The sequence below is a fragment of the Salvia hispanica genome, chromosome 2 (genome assembly GCF_029641045.1).
Source record: "Salvia hispanica isolate PSC_SH4W2 chromosome 2, Shi_PSC_v1, whole genome shotgun sequence".
NCBI lineage: Eukaryota > Viridiplantae > Streptophyta > Magnoliopsida > Lamiales > Lamiaceae > Salvia > Salvia hispanica.
Window position 1 is genome coordinate 56289293 of NC_142693.1, and position 17983 is coordinate 56307275.

The window sequence follows — 17983 nt, forward strand, 5'->3', positions numbered from 1 at the left end:
TCATAGCAGGAAAGACCAAGCCCGACGGGAAAATAGTAATTGGTGAAAATGTGTCAGCTGTGATACAAAAGAGGAAGATGCCATCAAAATGCGCAGACCCAGGTATGTTCACTTTGCCTATTTCTCTGGGTGACATAAAAATTGAGCATGCTATGTGTGATTTAGGAGCCTCGATAAATGTGTTACCACTTTCGATATATAAGAAGTTGATAGGAGTGAGTCTGTTGGATACGAAAGTGGTAATTCAGTTGGCCGATAGAACATGCATTTCAACCAAAGGTGTGTTGGAGAACGTGATAGTAAAAGTGCATGATTTCCTGCCCCCAGCTGATTTTCATGTGATGAAAATGAGTGATAATGAATCTGTTGAGTCTAGTGGAGTGCTATTAGGAAGGCCATTCTTACGCACCGCTAAGACTATAATAGATGTGTTTGATGGATCGATATGCCTGGATTATCATGGGGAAAAATACACATTTAACATCGATGAAGCTATGAAAAAACCATTGGATGTTGAGAATTTGCATTCTGTCGATGTCATTATGTCACACCCCAACCCTTATGACATATGCACAACTATAAATAAATTCAAAATTTAGAATAAACAATCCACACGTATTATATAATTTTAAAATCCAACATTTATCAAGTACATATTTCACAACATTCTAAACGGTAGTGAGACTCTCTCACCACTCTGTATACAATACATTTATCTACATGCAAAAATGATGAGGAGGAGAAGGTTGCCAAAACGCGTCAGCCGCCAACCCTTATAACATGTGCAATTCCTACGACTCATCTCAACAAAATACTTCACTCATATCTTATTCCTGAAAAATATTAGTGGTTTATATGAGACACAACTCAGTGCATATAAACCTTACCTTTAATTTCACACACAAATATCAAACTCATTCTTCCACCAACATATATCACCAGAAGTAATAAATATCATAAACAATTTCACATTCATATGCATATGCCTCTCCGTTCTTTTCATTATTCTGTGACAGATCAAGCCTGGTATCTGACCGGGATTTCCATTGTATACGACCCGAAGGTCCCTTTTCATTATTTGACCTTTCCACGAAGGCCCCTCTTTGCTTTTTGACCTTTCCATGAAGGCCCCTATTTGCATATTGACCTTTCCACGAAGGCCCCTCTTTGATTTGACCTTTCCACGAAGGTCCCTCTTTGCATATATTCTTTGACCCGTAGGTCCATTATCATTGAATATGACCCGTAGGTCTATTTTCATTACCATTGATATCAGACCCAGGGCAAGATTGTCACATATCCTCTTTAATTCCATGATTCAAATAATTTCAATATCATACATCAATATATTCATTGCACCAATAACATTTCCATATATTCCATCAATTAACTCCAATACTATAAATAAACATATGCATTATACAAATCACATATCCACATCATATTCCACCACCAATATCAAATAACCCATAACCATTTTAGTCTCACATCATATAATTTAAATATTCACTCCAATTTAACATATAGCAATCAACTACATAAAAATATATAAAATCAAAAGTGTAATTTATACACACCTGAAAGATAATCTTATGAACCCATTTGATTCTATCTCCTGAGCTATAATATTTGAACCTGTGAAATTATGAATGTTTGTTGCCGGTGACCCTTTCCTTTCTTCTTCTTTTGACTCTTTCTTTTCACTATTTCCTCCCATTCAATATTATCCTCCTTTCGTATTTTTCCAACTTAAATTATATCTGTTGCCATAGGACACTAAGCTCTTAGAAATTACCTTTGGCCTACACGTGGCCTACACCTTTTCATCTATAAGTTATCTTCGTGTCATTGTAGCTATTTTTTTCATATTATTATTAATTAACAAATGAGTAAATATGACGCAAAAACCATATCCAACTTGTCTCTAACTTTGGTAACTAGTTACTTTAGTTGTGCAAGTATTATAACAAAAAAATATTTGAATCATCTCACACCACACACGTATAGTATACTACCATTCCATTTTCTCTATATATTTATTCATTATATATATATATATATATGTACATATCATCCTGCACATCCCTTTTATATATTAATTTATCAATTTTAAAATAATAAAATTACACTAATAATATATATTAGGTTAGAGATGTTACACATTAACCCCCTGGTCCAGGAATATCTTGAGACTGAGTTAATGTAGGAACAGTTTAACAATTCGGAGCTGAGACAGTCTGTTGACAAGGAGGTGGCAGGATGGTGTGAAACCCTATTAACTCGGAACCTGACAGATGAGCAGATCAATGAAGCGATCAAGGCATTCTGCCACCAACCTGTGTGTGTGCGTGTCAACTGGTCAGGAGGGTGCCTAGACCTACCTGTGTCGTTGGGTCTGTGCCTAAAACCTCTGGTCGACAAATATACCTCAACCCACTTCTACTGGCTAGTATAGTCGAGTAAGGGTCGATCCCACAGAGATGGATGTAGGCGAAGTGCAATTGCAAAAACATTTTGGAAGGGTTGGTTAGCTACCACGCTTTATGGGGTTGAGATTAAAAATAGGCGTGAAATGAAATGAAACCTCTATCTAAAGTTGGAAACTTGAACTTGCAAATGAAAACAGAACTAATGCCTAAACTGACCAGTAGGTGAAAATGAGACCTATACCCCTCCTGACCAGTAGGTTAGGGTGGGCTCTAAAAGCTGCATCCTAAAAGAAATTAATATGCGTGCGTAAACTAGGGTGCGAGTGTGCATGTTAGAAGCTACTAGACGAAACTTAATAAAAATGGCTAGACAAAAGGTAAAGGGAATCAAAGGACATGCTGGTTGACTGCCTGCTGCGTGTGCAGAAAAGCTGTAAAAGTGCAAGTACAGAAGCAAAAAACAACAAAAGGAAAACAAGTGGTCTCATTCTTTGATTGCGAAATTTTCTTCTTCACCAAGCTAAACTAACCAGATCTAACAAACTCCATTGATGAATGCTCAAGTTCAAAAATTCGTGAATGCAATATTTAACTTGAAATTGAGAACGAAAGCAAGAAAAACTGAAATTTACGCATACTGGTCAACAGGACAAGGTGACAGAAACAAGTAGAAACGAATTCCATGCATTTTGAGAGATTTAAATCGATTAAAACTTGCAAACACTTAAGGAAAGATTAGATCTAACTAAGCTAGGTAGATTCAAGCACTTAAGCAACAGAAATCAACATAAAACTACTATGTTTACCAGATCTAGCTAACTAGAGAGATTTAAAGCAATAACAAAGCTGAAACTCAAATAAAACCATAAAAACTTAACTTCATTCAAACATTCAAACCAAAAGATGCTTCAAACAGATTAACTACTAAAATCTGAGACAAATGCAAGTAAAACAAGTTCTTAAACTAAGAAAGCATTAAAAGAAAGCATGTAAATGGCTGATGGCTTCTTCTGAAACTGGAACTGGACTACGGCGGCTGGAATGATTCAGGCATGATGACTCCCCGCCGGCTGGTGGCCGGAATCTTCATGGCAGGCTGCTGGATTTAGAGAATGGAACTTAGAGCTAATGGAGCTATTCTCCCACAAAGTGTTCCCAAAGTGATTATAAAAGTGATAAGTGATGAGTCATTCTTCCTTATGTTCAGCACCTATTTATAGGGTGGCTTGCCCTAATTTCTAGGGTTGCCTCTTCATGCGAAATGACAATTTCGCCCCTCTTTAGTAGTTGATTGTTCCAAGCAAGTCCTTCCTTCTCGTGTCCATTTCTGCAGCATGCATCCTGGCCAGTTTGCACCTTTTCTGCTCATACTGACCAGTTTGCACACTTTTGCTGCTTTTTCACCCGAATTCCTTCTAATCCTTTTGATTTGATTTAGTACCTCAACCTGTACACTTTAGCAACTATTTTGCAGATATTATCAAATAAAATACGTTATACTGACCAATAACCAAGGCTTAGAACGAGACTATTTTGCTCACACTTAATACATACTTGTCCTCAAGTATGAAGAAACAAGCCAACTAAAAACAATGAGTTGAGTTCGCAAGCCTGGTTACCTCCTCTGACCGACCTAAACTAAAAAGAACAAAAGACGCAACACTCTAAAAACCTTAACGCAAATAGTAAAAACACTAAAAGAAAAATAACACATAAATGAAAACACATTAAAACACATTAAAACACATTGAATAGGCTATATTTTCAACCATTCTTCCCTTGAAGCTTGATGTCAATCCGGCTGTAAGCAGCCTCGAACTTCTGTCGCCCCCCTTTTCTTTCCCAGCCAGTATATCCGGTTGTCAAGATTGCCCAAACCCTCAGCCAGACACTAAATTCGCTCAGTCACTCATTCCTGACCATGGATATTAGGACTGTTCTCTCAATATGCTAAACCACGGATGCTTCGAACTTAGATCTCACGAGCAGCTCCTAAGGGTCTTTATTGGCTTGTAACGGGGCCATGGGCTTGTAATGTTTGGGTTGGATGTTCCTAAGGCTCTAAGGTTTTGAAACAACACTATTTTATTCTGATGCGGAGGAGCTGTGTGTATTCAGGCGCTTGACATCTCTTCTTGCTTGGCTTGAGGTTTTTCACGATTTGGCCTCCAACTGGTCTGTAGACATCCTTTGTGGCTCCGCCACCTTTATTCCTTCTTCTCTCTCTTTTTTTTTGGTCCGGATACTTTTTTTCATGCCATTTTTTTCCTTTTTTCTTTTTCGTGGCTTTGCCACCCTTATTCCTTCTTTTTTTTCTTTGGGACCAAGTATTTCCTCCTGGTCAGTTTTTTTCATTTTTTTCTGCTCCTTTCTCCAGCTGGTTTTTCTACCCTTGTTCTTGGTCAGTTGCTCTGTGCCTTATGCGCTTCATACACACAGTCCCAGTGGCTAGTGGGTTATATCGGGGTTTAAAGGTGATGGGCTAGAAAAAAGGTTTCTAAGGGAAGATTTTTTATTTTTTTATTTTTATTTTTTTTCAGGGGGGTTTTCCTATTGCCCTTAGGATTTTGCTACACGCGGTCACTTCACCCTAGATCTCATGTGGCAGCTACTCTTCTTCTTTTTGCATTTATAAGATGTTTTACAAACATTTAAATGCATAAGAAGTAAACAAAGTCTAAGTCTTTTGCTTAGTAGACCGGTTGTGGGCGTCGTCCACTTTAAGGTAACACGGTCAGATCTATGCAATGCTTTGCAAAACAAAAAGAAGAATTTCACAACCTAGATAGGCTTTGGCTACCTATCGTGAAAGGTTGCAATGTCAGTCCGCATATTTCTAAGCCTTACTGAAATAAGATGACATTGGTGTGGTATAGCACTGAACGGACCTAACAGCAAGACATGTCTTTATGCTATCTACTGAAAGACTAGGTCTTGATAAATTACTATTTCTTAATCTACATATGTTAGCATTGAGCATACGGTATTGATTATGCACTACTTTGACTTATCAAATGGTGCGGGTTTTTCGCAACCCAATAATCCTGATATATTGGGTAGTGGTGATTAATATCTAGCGGTGCTAGGATTGCTATTATGTTGAAACGTGCACGAGGTGAGTCTCGTTTGATAATGTCCTCAAGAGGAGCTCGAACAAAGTTTTATTATTCGGAAAACTGGCCAGTTGGAGTTTTATTACTCTATGAATAATAAATAAGTGTTTCTTGCTAAGTCCACTCTTGGAATTAATAAGATATTAATTAATTAAGTCCATAGCAGACATTAATTAATTAATGGACATTTATATCTTAAGCGCGGGAAATAAATAATAAACAACGGAAACCCGGATTACTTGTAATTTCGGATTTGGATGGGGAGAGTTTAATATTACTTCTGTAGTGGCTGCTCGTAATATTCCAATATAAGCTTGTATTAAATTGTGGGTTCAATTTAATTAGTAAAAAGCTAATTGGGGGAGCCCATATCCAAAACCTTCCATAGATCCCTGTCTGGACCCAAAAGGAACTTAATATAAATAGGAGAATAAAGGAGACAGAATAATCACAATTTTCATACTTGTAATTTTCGAAATTTTCGCCCCCCCCCCCCCCCCAGCTGAAGGAGATTTCGATTTCTACTCCTTTTCCCAAAAGGATTTCTTCTGTCTTCTTTATTCGAGTCCTAGTATTTTGATAAGATCAGCCCACCCTGATATCGAGATACAGTTTGGGAACCAGAGAAAAGATCCATGGTCTAGTATTGAAGATCATCACGTGGAGAAGGCGCGAGCAATCAACGATTCTTTGGAGAATCAAATCGGTAACTCTAAACCGTAGAAATCATGTTTAGGATTTACTTTCTATGAGCATGAATTATTTGCGTTCTAGCATGCAATTATCTGTTTAACATGTGAATTGATTAATCGCATAATCGGTCAAATAGATCCTACGTCTGATTTATTTGTTTTGTACAAGTCTTCCGCTGTGCAAGGGGAACCAAACCCCATCAATGATTGGATTATCATGGGACTTTTAATATTGATGTAGCTAAGAAGAAGCCCATGGATGTGTAAAACCTTCACTCCATGGATGTGATTAACCCCTGGTCCAAGAGTATCTTGAGACTGAACTTATGCAGGAACAACTCGATAGCTCAGACATGAGTAACTCCATCAAAAGAGAAGTGGCAGGTTGGTGTGAAGCAGGGAAGACTCAAGGATTGACTGATGAGGAGATCACAGAAGCGATAATGGAATTCTGCAGGAATCCGGGATCTGCTAGGTCAAGAAGAATATGGAGAAGAACCCATTGCCCATTGAAGTACACCCACCTAAGAAGGAACTAAAGACGCTCACTCCAGGCTCGAAATATTCCTATCTAGAAAGGAGGAAACCCTTCCCACGATAATCAATAGCAAACTGACTCAGAGGCGATGAGTTGTTGGAAGTGCTGGGGAGGAACAAGAAGGCAATTGGGTGGACTTTATCTGATATGGTACGGATCAGCCCTGACCTCTCCATGCATCACATACGCTTGGAGGAAGGTGCTAAATCTCACATAGGTCCACAAAGTAAACTATACCTGAATATGCAAGAGGAAGTGTTAAAAGAAGTGTTTAAGCTTATTTCCCTAGGAATCATATACTTCATTCCAGATAGTGAGTGATTAAGCCCAGTATGGTTCCGAAGAAGTCAGGGATTCAAGTGGTAACCAACGACAAGAATGAACTAGTGCCTACAAGGTTGGTGACTGGATGGCGTATGTGTATAGATTACAAGAAGCTCAATGCCGCCACCCACAAGGATCACTTTCCTCTACTTTTCATTGAGCAGATGAGAGATTAGCCAGGAAGCAATACTTCCGCATTTCGGACGGGTATAGCGGCTACTTCCAGATCTATGTCGATCCAAACGACCAAGATAAGACCATGTTTACTTGCCCATTTAGCACGTACGCCTATAGAAGAATGCCATCTGGATTATGATTATGCAATTCCACAGGAACCATTCAAAGGTGTATGATGAGTATATTTTTAGACCTTCTAGAGGAGTGCATAAATCACCTAGATGTTGTGTCGAAAAGATGCCGAAAGAATAACTTAGTTCTTAATTTTGAGAAGTGCCACTTTATGGTCACTGAGGGCATCGTACTTGGCATGTAGTGTCAGAAATGGGCATTGAAGTTGATCAAGTGAAGGTAGAAGTGATTACTAAGCTCCCCTACCCGAATAACAAGAAGGAAATATGCGGATTACTTGGACATGCAGGTTTCTATAGGAGATTCATAAAGGATTTTGCAAAGATTGCGCAACCTTTGACAAGACTCCTTTAGAATGATGTAGAATATGAGTTTAATGATAGGTGCAAGGAAGCTTTTCAGTTCCTTAAGGATAGATTGATATCGGCTCCGATAATCCACCCGCCCAATTGGAATTATACATTCGAAGTAATGTGCAATGCGAGTGACTTGCAGTAGTGGTTGTGTTGGACTAGTAGATAGATGGGAAGAGTTATATTATCATCTATGCCTCAAAGACTCTGAACCAAGCCCAGAAGAACTATGACACCACGGAGAAAGAGATGATGGTTGTTGTTTATTCTTTCGATAAGTTCTGACCTTATCTACTTAGGTTAAGGGAAATAGTACTCACTAATCATGCAGCTATCAAGTACTTGCTAGCAAAGAAGGAATCTAACTCCAGACTGATCCGATGAGTGCTACTTCTTCAAGAGTTTGACTAGGAAGTTTGAGATAAGAAATGAACCGAGAATAGAGTTGCTAATCATCTGAATAAAATCATTCAGGGGATAACGAGGAAGCCATCCCAGATGCTTTCTTAGAGGAAAATCCGTACTGCATGGGAGCGCCTGTCAGACCGGTCAAATGGGCGAAGGTCTTAGCGCTCTGGTCCAGAGGAAACGGAAAAAAGGGAAAGGTAAAATGAATGTAGAGCCTTGGTATGCCGATCTAGCTAATTACTTAGTTACTGGAGAGCTACCTTCAACCCCAGAAGTAACTCGAGCTCTAAAAATGAAAATCAAGAGTGAGGCCAAATACTACTTTTGGGATGACCCCTATCTGTGGAGAAAGGGCACAGATCAGGTCATTCGAAGGTGCATACCTGATTGGGAACAAGAGGATGTTCTAATTCATTGTCATTCTTTAGCTTATGGAGGGCATTTTGGCCCCAAGAAGATAGCGAGGAAAGTGCTAGATAGTGGATTCTACTGGCCCCCAGTTTGCACAGGGATGCATACGAATTCTGTTGGAGCTATAAGAGATGTCAGCTAACTGGGGGGATATCAGTGAGGGATGAGATGTCTCAAATACCGATAATTGTGTGTGAAATTTTCCTTGTGTGGGGTATGGACTTTATGGGACCCTTTCCATCATCTTTTGGAAATACCTACATATTGATGGTTGTGGATTATGTGTAAAAATCGATTGAGGCAAAGGCTACGAGCTCATGCGAATCCAAGGAGGTTGCAAAATTCTTAAAAGCCAATATATTCAACCGCTATGGGATTCCCATGGCAATCATTTCTGACTAGGGCACACATTTTTGTAACCGGACCATTGAAGCCTTGATTAGGAAATATGGAGTCCACCACATGCTATCTAGGATTGACGCCCCTAGTGTATGTAATCTATGTTTGTACCGTATGGCAAAACATAGGAGAATATGGAGCAGTGGTTTAGTGAATTATACCACTTGCATGGCATAATCCTGTAAACGATGCTACATACTCACCACCTCTATCACTTCGAACATACTTAATTTGACAATAAAGTTGATTTTCAGTTTCATTTTTTAAGTCTTTAAATGCTTCAATTGTCTCATCTTTACTTCTTAATAAGTAAATGTGACAATACCTTGTGCAATCATCTATAAACATGATGAAATATTTTTTACCACCTCTTGTTGGCACAAATTTCAAATCCACATACATCTCGTCTGTATGGATCAACTCAAGAGATTTTGTGCTTCGCTCTACCGAATGGAACGACAGCTTAGCCATTTTGGCTTCAACACACACTTCACATCTTTCTTCTGAGTTAAACGTATCTACTCTTAGTAAATTAAGATTTACTAATCTTTTTATAACATTTAGAATTACATGTCCCAATCTATTATGCCATAAACCAGAGCTCTCAAGCAAATAAGAGGATGTGTCTTCTTCCTTATTGCTTATTCATTTTCCACAGTGAATGACAGTAACATTCAGCTCAAAAAGTCCATTCACTACATGGCATTCACCTATGAACTTCCATGTTTGTTCAATATAACCTTTTCACACTCAAATTCTACTGAAAATCCATTATTTACTAGAAGTGAGCCACCAAATTATTTCGGATGTCTGGGACATGCAGCACATCCTTAGGGGTAAGAACCTTTCCAAATCCTAATTTTAGGAACACATTACCCACACCAACGACCTTAGAAGAGGCTTGGTTTCCCATGCGTACTTTTCTACTACTTCCAACAGATTTGTAAGTAGAATAAACACTTCTCTCGGAGCACACATGACATGTGGCACCCGTATCAACAAATCATTCATTAGAATTATTACCATGGTTCACATCGGAGACCATTGCAACCACCTCGTGATCTTTGTTGTTTATAACAACACGTTCAAATAATTTGCAAAATATTGTCTCCAGCAATAAGTACACAATTATACTGAACCATATGTGCACTGGTATATTCAACAACCATGCATCTCAATTGCTACTACCAAGTCTAAATCGGTCTTGCTTGTCAAATGACAAACGATAAATACAATTCTCAAGGAATAGATCTCAAGGAATTAACCATTTCGTAGCCCATGAACATTGCGACTGCCACTTACTTCATTCCAGCTTTGGATTTCATGTTTCCTCCAACTTTGATTGATTTAATCCTGTCTTAGAAGAATACAATAATTTGTCTTGTGATTGTTAGAAATAATGGGACAAAATTCTCAAGTCGTGTAGATTCGGTACTCTAACTAATACAATCGAAAGGAAAATAACAACAATAAATGGAATGAAACATTACAACGGAAATAATAAAACAAACCAACAATAAGTTGATCGAAGGAAGCTCTCTTTCCGCAAGACAAATTACGCACCGGCTAGTGCTCACGGAATGGCATATTGTCCTCAAAGATAAAAAGACTTCTTCCTAGCGTGTTGAAGCACCTCAAACCAGCTAGGCACCAGCGAACTTGATAGAGTTCCGAGAATCGAGCTAGACAATGCTCTTAGAATGCACACTATGATGTAGAAAGCTTGAGAGAATAGAAGATGATATGCTGATGTATTTCTCATCTCTCAAACCCACCTATTTATAGGATTGGAGAGGACCACTTCAAAAGTCTTGGCATTAAAGATCCTCATAAACCACTTGGAGGCTACCATAAGTTGAAAAGCCAAAAGAATTAAAAAGATCCTTGTCGATGCACTCATTGTCATTGCCGTAGATCCTGTCCCGGAGTGTCATGCATCGTGCCTGCCCAATCGTACGAGACCCTGCCAAAAATTTCCATAAATTAAATGTTGAAATTAAAAATATCAAAACCCTAGTTTTTTACCTGACAAAGCAAGCATATCGCTTTCGTTTAAGTTTTTTTAGCAAATTTGGAAATGAGGGCTTGGAGACAATCGGTGACGCAAGGAAGATCGTTTTCAGCAAGCGCTCTGGTGGCGGTGAAGGAGGAATCCCTCCTCCCTAGCTTCACTGTCCACGACAACCCTCCAACAGCCACCGTTGCATCACGCGCAGCCACAACCTGCACGTCCGCGCACGACACCACACCGGGGCATATCGCCTCCACCGCCTGCTGAGCGGCTTCCACCACTTCGAACCCTCTAACAGAATTGGCATTCTGCATTGCAGCTCTTTCTCCGCTGTCATCTTCCAATAGGAGTTGTTGGAAATATAAATTGAAGTGTCCCATGTATGTTGGGAAGAGAATTTTTGGAGTCTCAACTTGTTGGGAAGAGAATAACATTTATATTGTGGAGTTCCAATAAGTATAGTTTCTAGGTATATTTATATCTAGAGTTCTATAAATACCTATGTACTATGTATCAACTATAACAATTCAAAATCAATCAAAATGTAGCCTTCAAGAGTTCTTGAGTTTTATTTTCCGCATTTTACTTTTCAACATGGTATCAGAGCAGGTTCGATCCCTTGCATAGATCAATCTGTCTCTATAGCAACAAAAAAAAAATCTGCAACTTTGAGGTGCCAGATCTGTGTTTGTTTATGGCTGGAATTGTCTTCTTTTGGTCGAGAAAAATCAAAACTTTCAAATCACCCTAAAACAAATCCCATTATCTCAAACTATCGAGATTTCACGGGAGAACGGCCGAGGAACTACGTCGTCAATAAGAAGTGAGCATCCGACGTCTGCACAATGACGGCGTCGAGGGTGAGCAAGAGCAGGCCGCCCAGAAATTAAACTTTGTGGTCATCGTCAACGGTGAAGAGCCGGAGACGTGGGAGCACAATGGTCGGCGAAGCACCGACTGGTGATCGAGCAGGTGCCTAAATCTTGAGTGGCGGCAGCTCGATGTCGTCGGAGGAAAAAAAAATGAAGAGGCAGAAACTTTTTTCTCAATCATTGGGGTTTGAGCAAAGTAGAGCTACAATTTCCACCCATGAACCAAAAGTCAAACCAAACCTTTAGTTCTAAAATGAAGAGAGAGTGATGGTCAGTAAACTGTGGAGAAATTGAGGAACTGTCCGGCAAGAGGGGGAGAAGAATTACACTGCCGGGCAATTCCAAAATTGACAGGTCAGTAGTGAGGAGCCGAGAAGTCTAATATGACCGAAAAGAATGGCTGACAGTAGAAGCAGCAGCAACACCACAAAGGCTTCTAGAGAAGCGATGGTCGGCGTAAGAAGCTGACATCGGAAAAATGAGAAGAAGAAATGATGTGAATCTGGGAAGTGCCAAACCAATAGAACAAACGAAGGCATCCAATGAACCACACCGGAGCTGGGGTCCATTTCAAACATCAATATACCTATCAATATGGTGTCCAAATTCTCTTATAAGACCATCATTGTCTTCATCGTCAAAAGAGCTTCCCGTGAGTACCTTACACGCCTCAATCGGAGCCCGGATGAGGAAGTTATAGTTGTTTTACGAAAGTCGCGCAGTCCAACAAGCAAAACGCCTGACCACAAAGAAAATGCCCGGGCAAGGCCCCAAAACGCCCGGGCCGGGCGTTTTTGTCCGAAAATGTCAATTTTCAAGATTTTAAAGATTATTTTCCCTATTACTTTTGTTTTAGTATAAATACTCTTTTGTAGGGTTTCATTCTCAGCTTTTGAATATTTGTAAGAGACAATTTCTCCATATTTGAGAGCTCACCTTCTTCATCTTTTGAAGACTTATCAAATTCCTTCGGGTTGCATTCGATCTTTTGCCTGGCTAAGGTTGATTGTAAAGGTATGCTTGCTAGTTCTTGTGTTGCTAGTTTGTGGAGCCATTAGGTGTTTGTATGTGAAAGTGCCTTTGGGATTATTTTCTTGTTCTTCACCTAAATCATAACACTAATCCATCCTCTATCCTTTTATCCGTTTTTCTTATTCCATTTCTTGGTTTACCTTGTTCATTTGTTGGGTTTATTTACAAGAATAAGTCCGGGGCAAATTTATGAGTCTTCAATCTATAAGATTCACATTAAGAAATGTCGAGAAGATGGCCGGCCCCATCGAGAGAGGAGAAGCTACTGTCAAAGAGGGGGCAGCCGGGAGAGGCTGCGAACTAACATTATAATTGCAGAAGCGTTTGGCCGAGGGAGAGATATCAACCACTGCCAAACGATTTATCTCAAGAATCAAGAAGAGAATCGCCAACGTCTACGCGGCACGGGGAAGAGAGATAGCATCGCCACGCAACTGCTGTGAAAAGCTGGTGGGAATGAGATGTCGGCGGGAGGACGTCAAGAACCTGCTGCCAAAAGACGCTGCTGAACGAACAAAGCCGACAAGAGAAGAAAGGCTGAGTGGGGGAGGAAAGTCCCAACCGGAATATTCATTGAGATGAGAGAAGATGAAAGGCAAGTGGCCAACCCCGAGCAGCCACGCCCGAAGAAGAAGGTTAACTACACAGGGCCGAAAAGAAAGGCTAACTGCAGAGAGCCGAGAAGAACTGTTGCCGGTAGAGTCAGAGAGGCCTGTGAAGGAAGACCTGAAGGTGAAGATGTCGGACGGCCATAGTAGGTATGTTCGTTCCTGTTGACAAGGCCGAAGAGATAACAACAACAGTCAAGATAAGAATACAGAGAAGGGAGTTCACAGTTTTTCCGGCCGAGGGGGAGAGGAAGTATGCAACCGAACAACTCTCCAAACAAGGAGCTGGCCGTAAAGGCCAAAGATGATCGATGACAGAATGGCCCAATCGATGACTGATTTACCGGAGAAGAAAGTAGCAAGACAGCCGGAGAAAGACCCGCTAGGAAAGGGCGCATGAAAAAATGTTGAGAAGAGGCCGCAAGCCGCTGCAGAAGGTGAAATGAGGCGGTTGTTTGAAGTCGTCCGTATGCAAGGATGTGTAATTTGGGCCTAAGTGTTATTGGGCTCAAGAAGAAAGAAAAATGAAAAGAATGGGCTCATAAGCTTTGAGCTGCAAATTAAATTCAGTCCAAAGACTTGTTAACTCCTCGACATAAGTCTAAAATGTCTGATTGAACTCCTCGGCATGAGTAAAAACTGTCAGTCAAAAAAAAAAAAAAAAAAAAAAAAAAAAAAAAACAAATTATTTACCAAAATATATAATTAAGCATAATAAATAAATTAATTACTGTAAGAAAGAATATTAGATGAATACCTGAACGAAGCAATCGTGGAAATGGAGGCGAATAAGGGAGGCCGCCATCCTCTGCTCGTTGGTCACGGCCTGCCTGATGGAGGCCTGGTTGTACTCAGCGCATTGGGGCATGTCTGTCGTAGAACGTCGAAGATAGTTGTGCGTCGGATGGCACGATGAAGAGTATAGCAAGTGTTGCAAAATAATGATAATAATGGTTCGATGAAATCTTCAACTTGCTTACGACTGTGTTATTGAGGTTGAGCGTAAACAAGAAGTTAGGAATAATGATTGAAGAGATTGTTAATTAGCTCAATTTATAGGGGCTTTTCTTTTGGCGGTGAATTTAAAAAATTAATGTGTTAAAGGTTAAAGTGAAGATAATAAAGTTCGACGAGAAATAAAGAGAGATTAAAATGAGCAAAGTATGAAAGAAATAAAGGTTTTTGCAAAAAAAAAAAAAAAATAACTCAACCTTGGAACCGTCCGAAAAGAAATACAAACTCAAAGACGGAATTAATGTAGTATTGCAATATTTTTCAAATGCCATCTTTTCCTTAAAACTGTTTTTCTTTGCTTTAAAAGTTCTAATTGGTCTCACCACGACTTGCCACGTTTTTTTAAATTAGAAGATTAGTAGTAAGAGCATATCTGATATTTCAAATAAATTATACGTACGTGGTTCTCAACTCATTAAGTATATTATTGGAGTTGAAAATTCTCTAGTACTCTATTCTGAATCAGTTTTTGTGTTACTAGGAATATTACTTTGTAGTTTGTACGCAACAAATTTGACATTACTAATCCATGTATAATGTCAATTAAAATATGTAATTACAAGTGTAATTTCATTTTATCATATTATCGTAAAACTACGACTTACATATGGAAAAGAAAGCTAACAGCAAATAGGGATCGTGATACAAATATTTCTGCAACTTCATTTAATATCCTTTATAATCTAGAATATCTTTTATACTATTATTTTTGTCATTTATTTTCATAAGTTGTCAGGATTATATTTGATTTAGTTTGTTCGAATTTGATTTAGCTTCTTTATTGTTGGAGAACATTATACTCCACGTATATTATAAATATGTGTGTAGTATTTCATTATGATTAAAAAGAATGAAGAAATCTGAAATATCTTTTGTATTATTTTTATTATTTATTTCCACATGTTGTTAGGACTATATTTGATTTAGTTTTCTTATTTTAGGAGATTGTTGGAATCATACTTAGTCAAAGAACTTTGACCGATAATAAATGTGACAAGACATTTAATTTTGTAAAATTAAATGCAATAGCGTTGATCTACGTTCTGAGTAGATGACACTAGTATATTCATTCTCTCAAAGCAGATTCCCGGTTAGTGAGAAAAAATGTATTAAAGTTGGTCACAATAAAGCTTAAAATGAGCTATGAGAAAAGTCAATGGATTAATTAAGTGTTAATTATCCCACATCGGGGATGATAAACCTCTTTGAATAGTTATTTAATAAGATGAATTATTACGTGTAATAATTATCGTTGACTAAGATGGGCAATAGAGGCCACACGCGTGCGCCGCCGCCCTCTTCGCCGAGGCCGTGAGCTGGGAGTTGCGCACCTGGACCTGTGACCCATGACCCGTGCACCGTGTCCCGTGGACTTGGACTTGGATCTTGACAATTACACGTTGAGTGTGGTCCGAGCCCCACCTATTCTTTTAGTCCACATCAAATTCCAGTTGTCCCTGACGCATGGCAAGTCCTAGTCCACGATGGACCCCGACGCATCGTGTGCCAAAAGGTCCACAATGAATCCTGTTGTGTACCGTGTCTAGATGCATCATGTCTTTTCAGCTCCGTAACAGCTTGTAACCCCCGACGGTCATAGTCAAGCCATAATGACATACATAATGGTTTTTGACTCCAGCAGCTCCTAATGCAGTGGACATGGCATATAAATCGGTAGTCACTGTTGGGGTATATCGCAGCGGATATTGCAAATTAAATAAATTCACAAAAGAATCTATTTAGGAGATTTTGTGGATCGATTCAATTTCATGCTTGAACATGTAGAGACATATTATTGCGCAATTAATCACATAATTTATAATTAAATTATGATGTTGAATACTTACAATTATGATTCTCCAAAGAATCGAAGTGGCTCGCTACTTCTCCACGTATAGATCTTGAAGCTTGAATAAGATTGCAAGACCAAGGATCTTCTAATCTATGACCCTTAATTCTATAGATCTAAATTCCTTGTGGGAGGAATCTTTTAGAAATTATAAGGATCTTGAAGGAGAAGACAAGAAAGCCAAAAACACACAAAAGGGGAATTTTCCAAAACCCCTATGGGAGAGAGGGGGCCGAAAATTCTAGAGTGTGGAGGCTAGGGTTTTTGTTGTGTATTTGTCTCCTCTCCTTACATTCTTATTTATAGAGTTTATGATGGGCTAGGTTAGGAGTCTATGGGGCTTGGATTGGGCCCTCCCCAATTGGACCTTCTTTACTATTTAAATTATAACCCGTAATTCAATATAAGGCCAATGGAATATTTCTTGTCCCACTATCGAAGAAATACTAACCGCTCATCCAATCTGTGATTACAAGCAATCCGGGTTAACCTTTTTATTATTTCTCGTGTCTAAGACTTTCTATATCCATTGATTAATTTGTAGTCTGCTATAGACTTTAAATTAATTAACATCTTTTTATTTCCAAGAGTTTGTCTAGTACGAGATGTATATTAAAATAATATACTTTACTTTTCTAATTATTCTTGGATTAAATCCAAACCGGCCAAGTTTCCGAATAATAGAACTTCTCTCGAACACCTCTTGAGGATATAGTCAAACCACGCAGGCACACGTTTCAATGTAATAATAAAACTGACACCATGCTAGTAATTTAATTACTACTACCCAAGATATCAGGAATATTGAGTTTCGAAAAACCTGCACCTACTGATAAGTCAAAGCAACGTGTGATTAAATAACGTGTGTCCTATATTATTACAAAGATTAAGAAATATTAAATCTCCAAGACATCGTCTTACAGTAGATGGCAACAAAGACATGTCTATACTTTAGATCCATTCAATGTTATACCACACCAGTGTCACTAGTCCTTCTCAAGGTAAAGACGACTTTCGGATGGATATTGCAACCTTTCACGATAGGTAGCGAAAGCCTATCTAGATTGTGAAAAAGTTTTACTTCTACAAAGTTCCGGCTGGGCCACCTACTGTGATGACCTGTTCCACAACCCTGCCTTCAATGAAGAAGATTTAGACTGATTTTACTTTCCCGCATTTTAATCATATAATTAAATATATAATTAAATATATAATAAATACAGTCAATACTCATTAAAGTAAAATACACAGTATGAAGAAAACATTTATTATTCTCATTAAATAAGGAGAGTTTACAATATACAAGCAATTTATCAAATTCATAATAAACTCAAAAAATACTTTTTAGTATCTATGTTCCAACAGTCACTCCATGCATTGCTCACAATATTGCATACCAAGCATAGCATTGCATTGCATAGCTCTTTCATTCTCTCTGCATAGTCTTTCGTCGAAACACTGCCCTTGCCATCATCCTGTTCAGCGGAGCTTGTTTTGTCTACGGTGCTGCAACGAACAAGATGAAGTTGTTTTATCTTTAAGGACGATACGCCAATCCGAGAGCACTAGCGGGCCTATCATCTTTCGGAAAGAGGACTCCTCGACTCAGCTTACATCTTTA

At 38.9% G+C, this 17983-nt stretch overlaps 1 long non-coding RNA gene and 1 pseudogene across 1 annotated transcript; both read right to left on the reverse strand.

The window, feature by feature from the left end:
- Positions 1–601: 601 nt before the first annotated feature.
- LOC125196635 (uncharacterized) lies at positions 602–1704 on the reverse strand. Its single transcript, XR_007171917.2, has 2 exons — positions 1578–1704; positions 602–833 (listed from the first exon to the last, which is right to left on the reverse strand). It is a non-coding gene; the product is annotated as an uncharacterized LOC125196635 (long non-coding RNA).
- Positions 1705–10793: 9089 nt separating this feature from the next.
- LOC125198038 (lignin-forming anionic peroxidase-like) lies at positions 10794–16130 on the reverse strand (annotated as a pseudogene).
- Positions 16131–17983: the final 1853 nt, after the last annotated feature.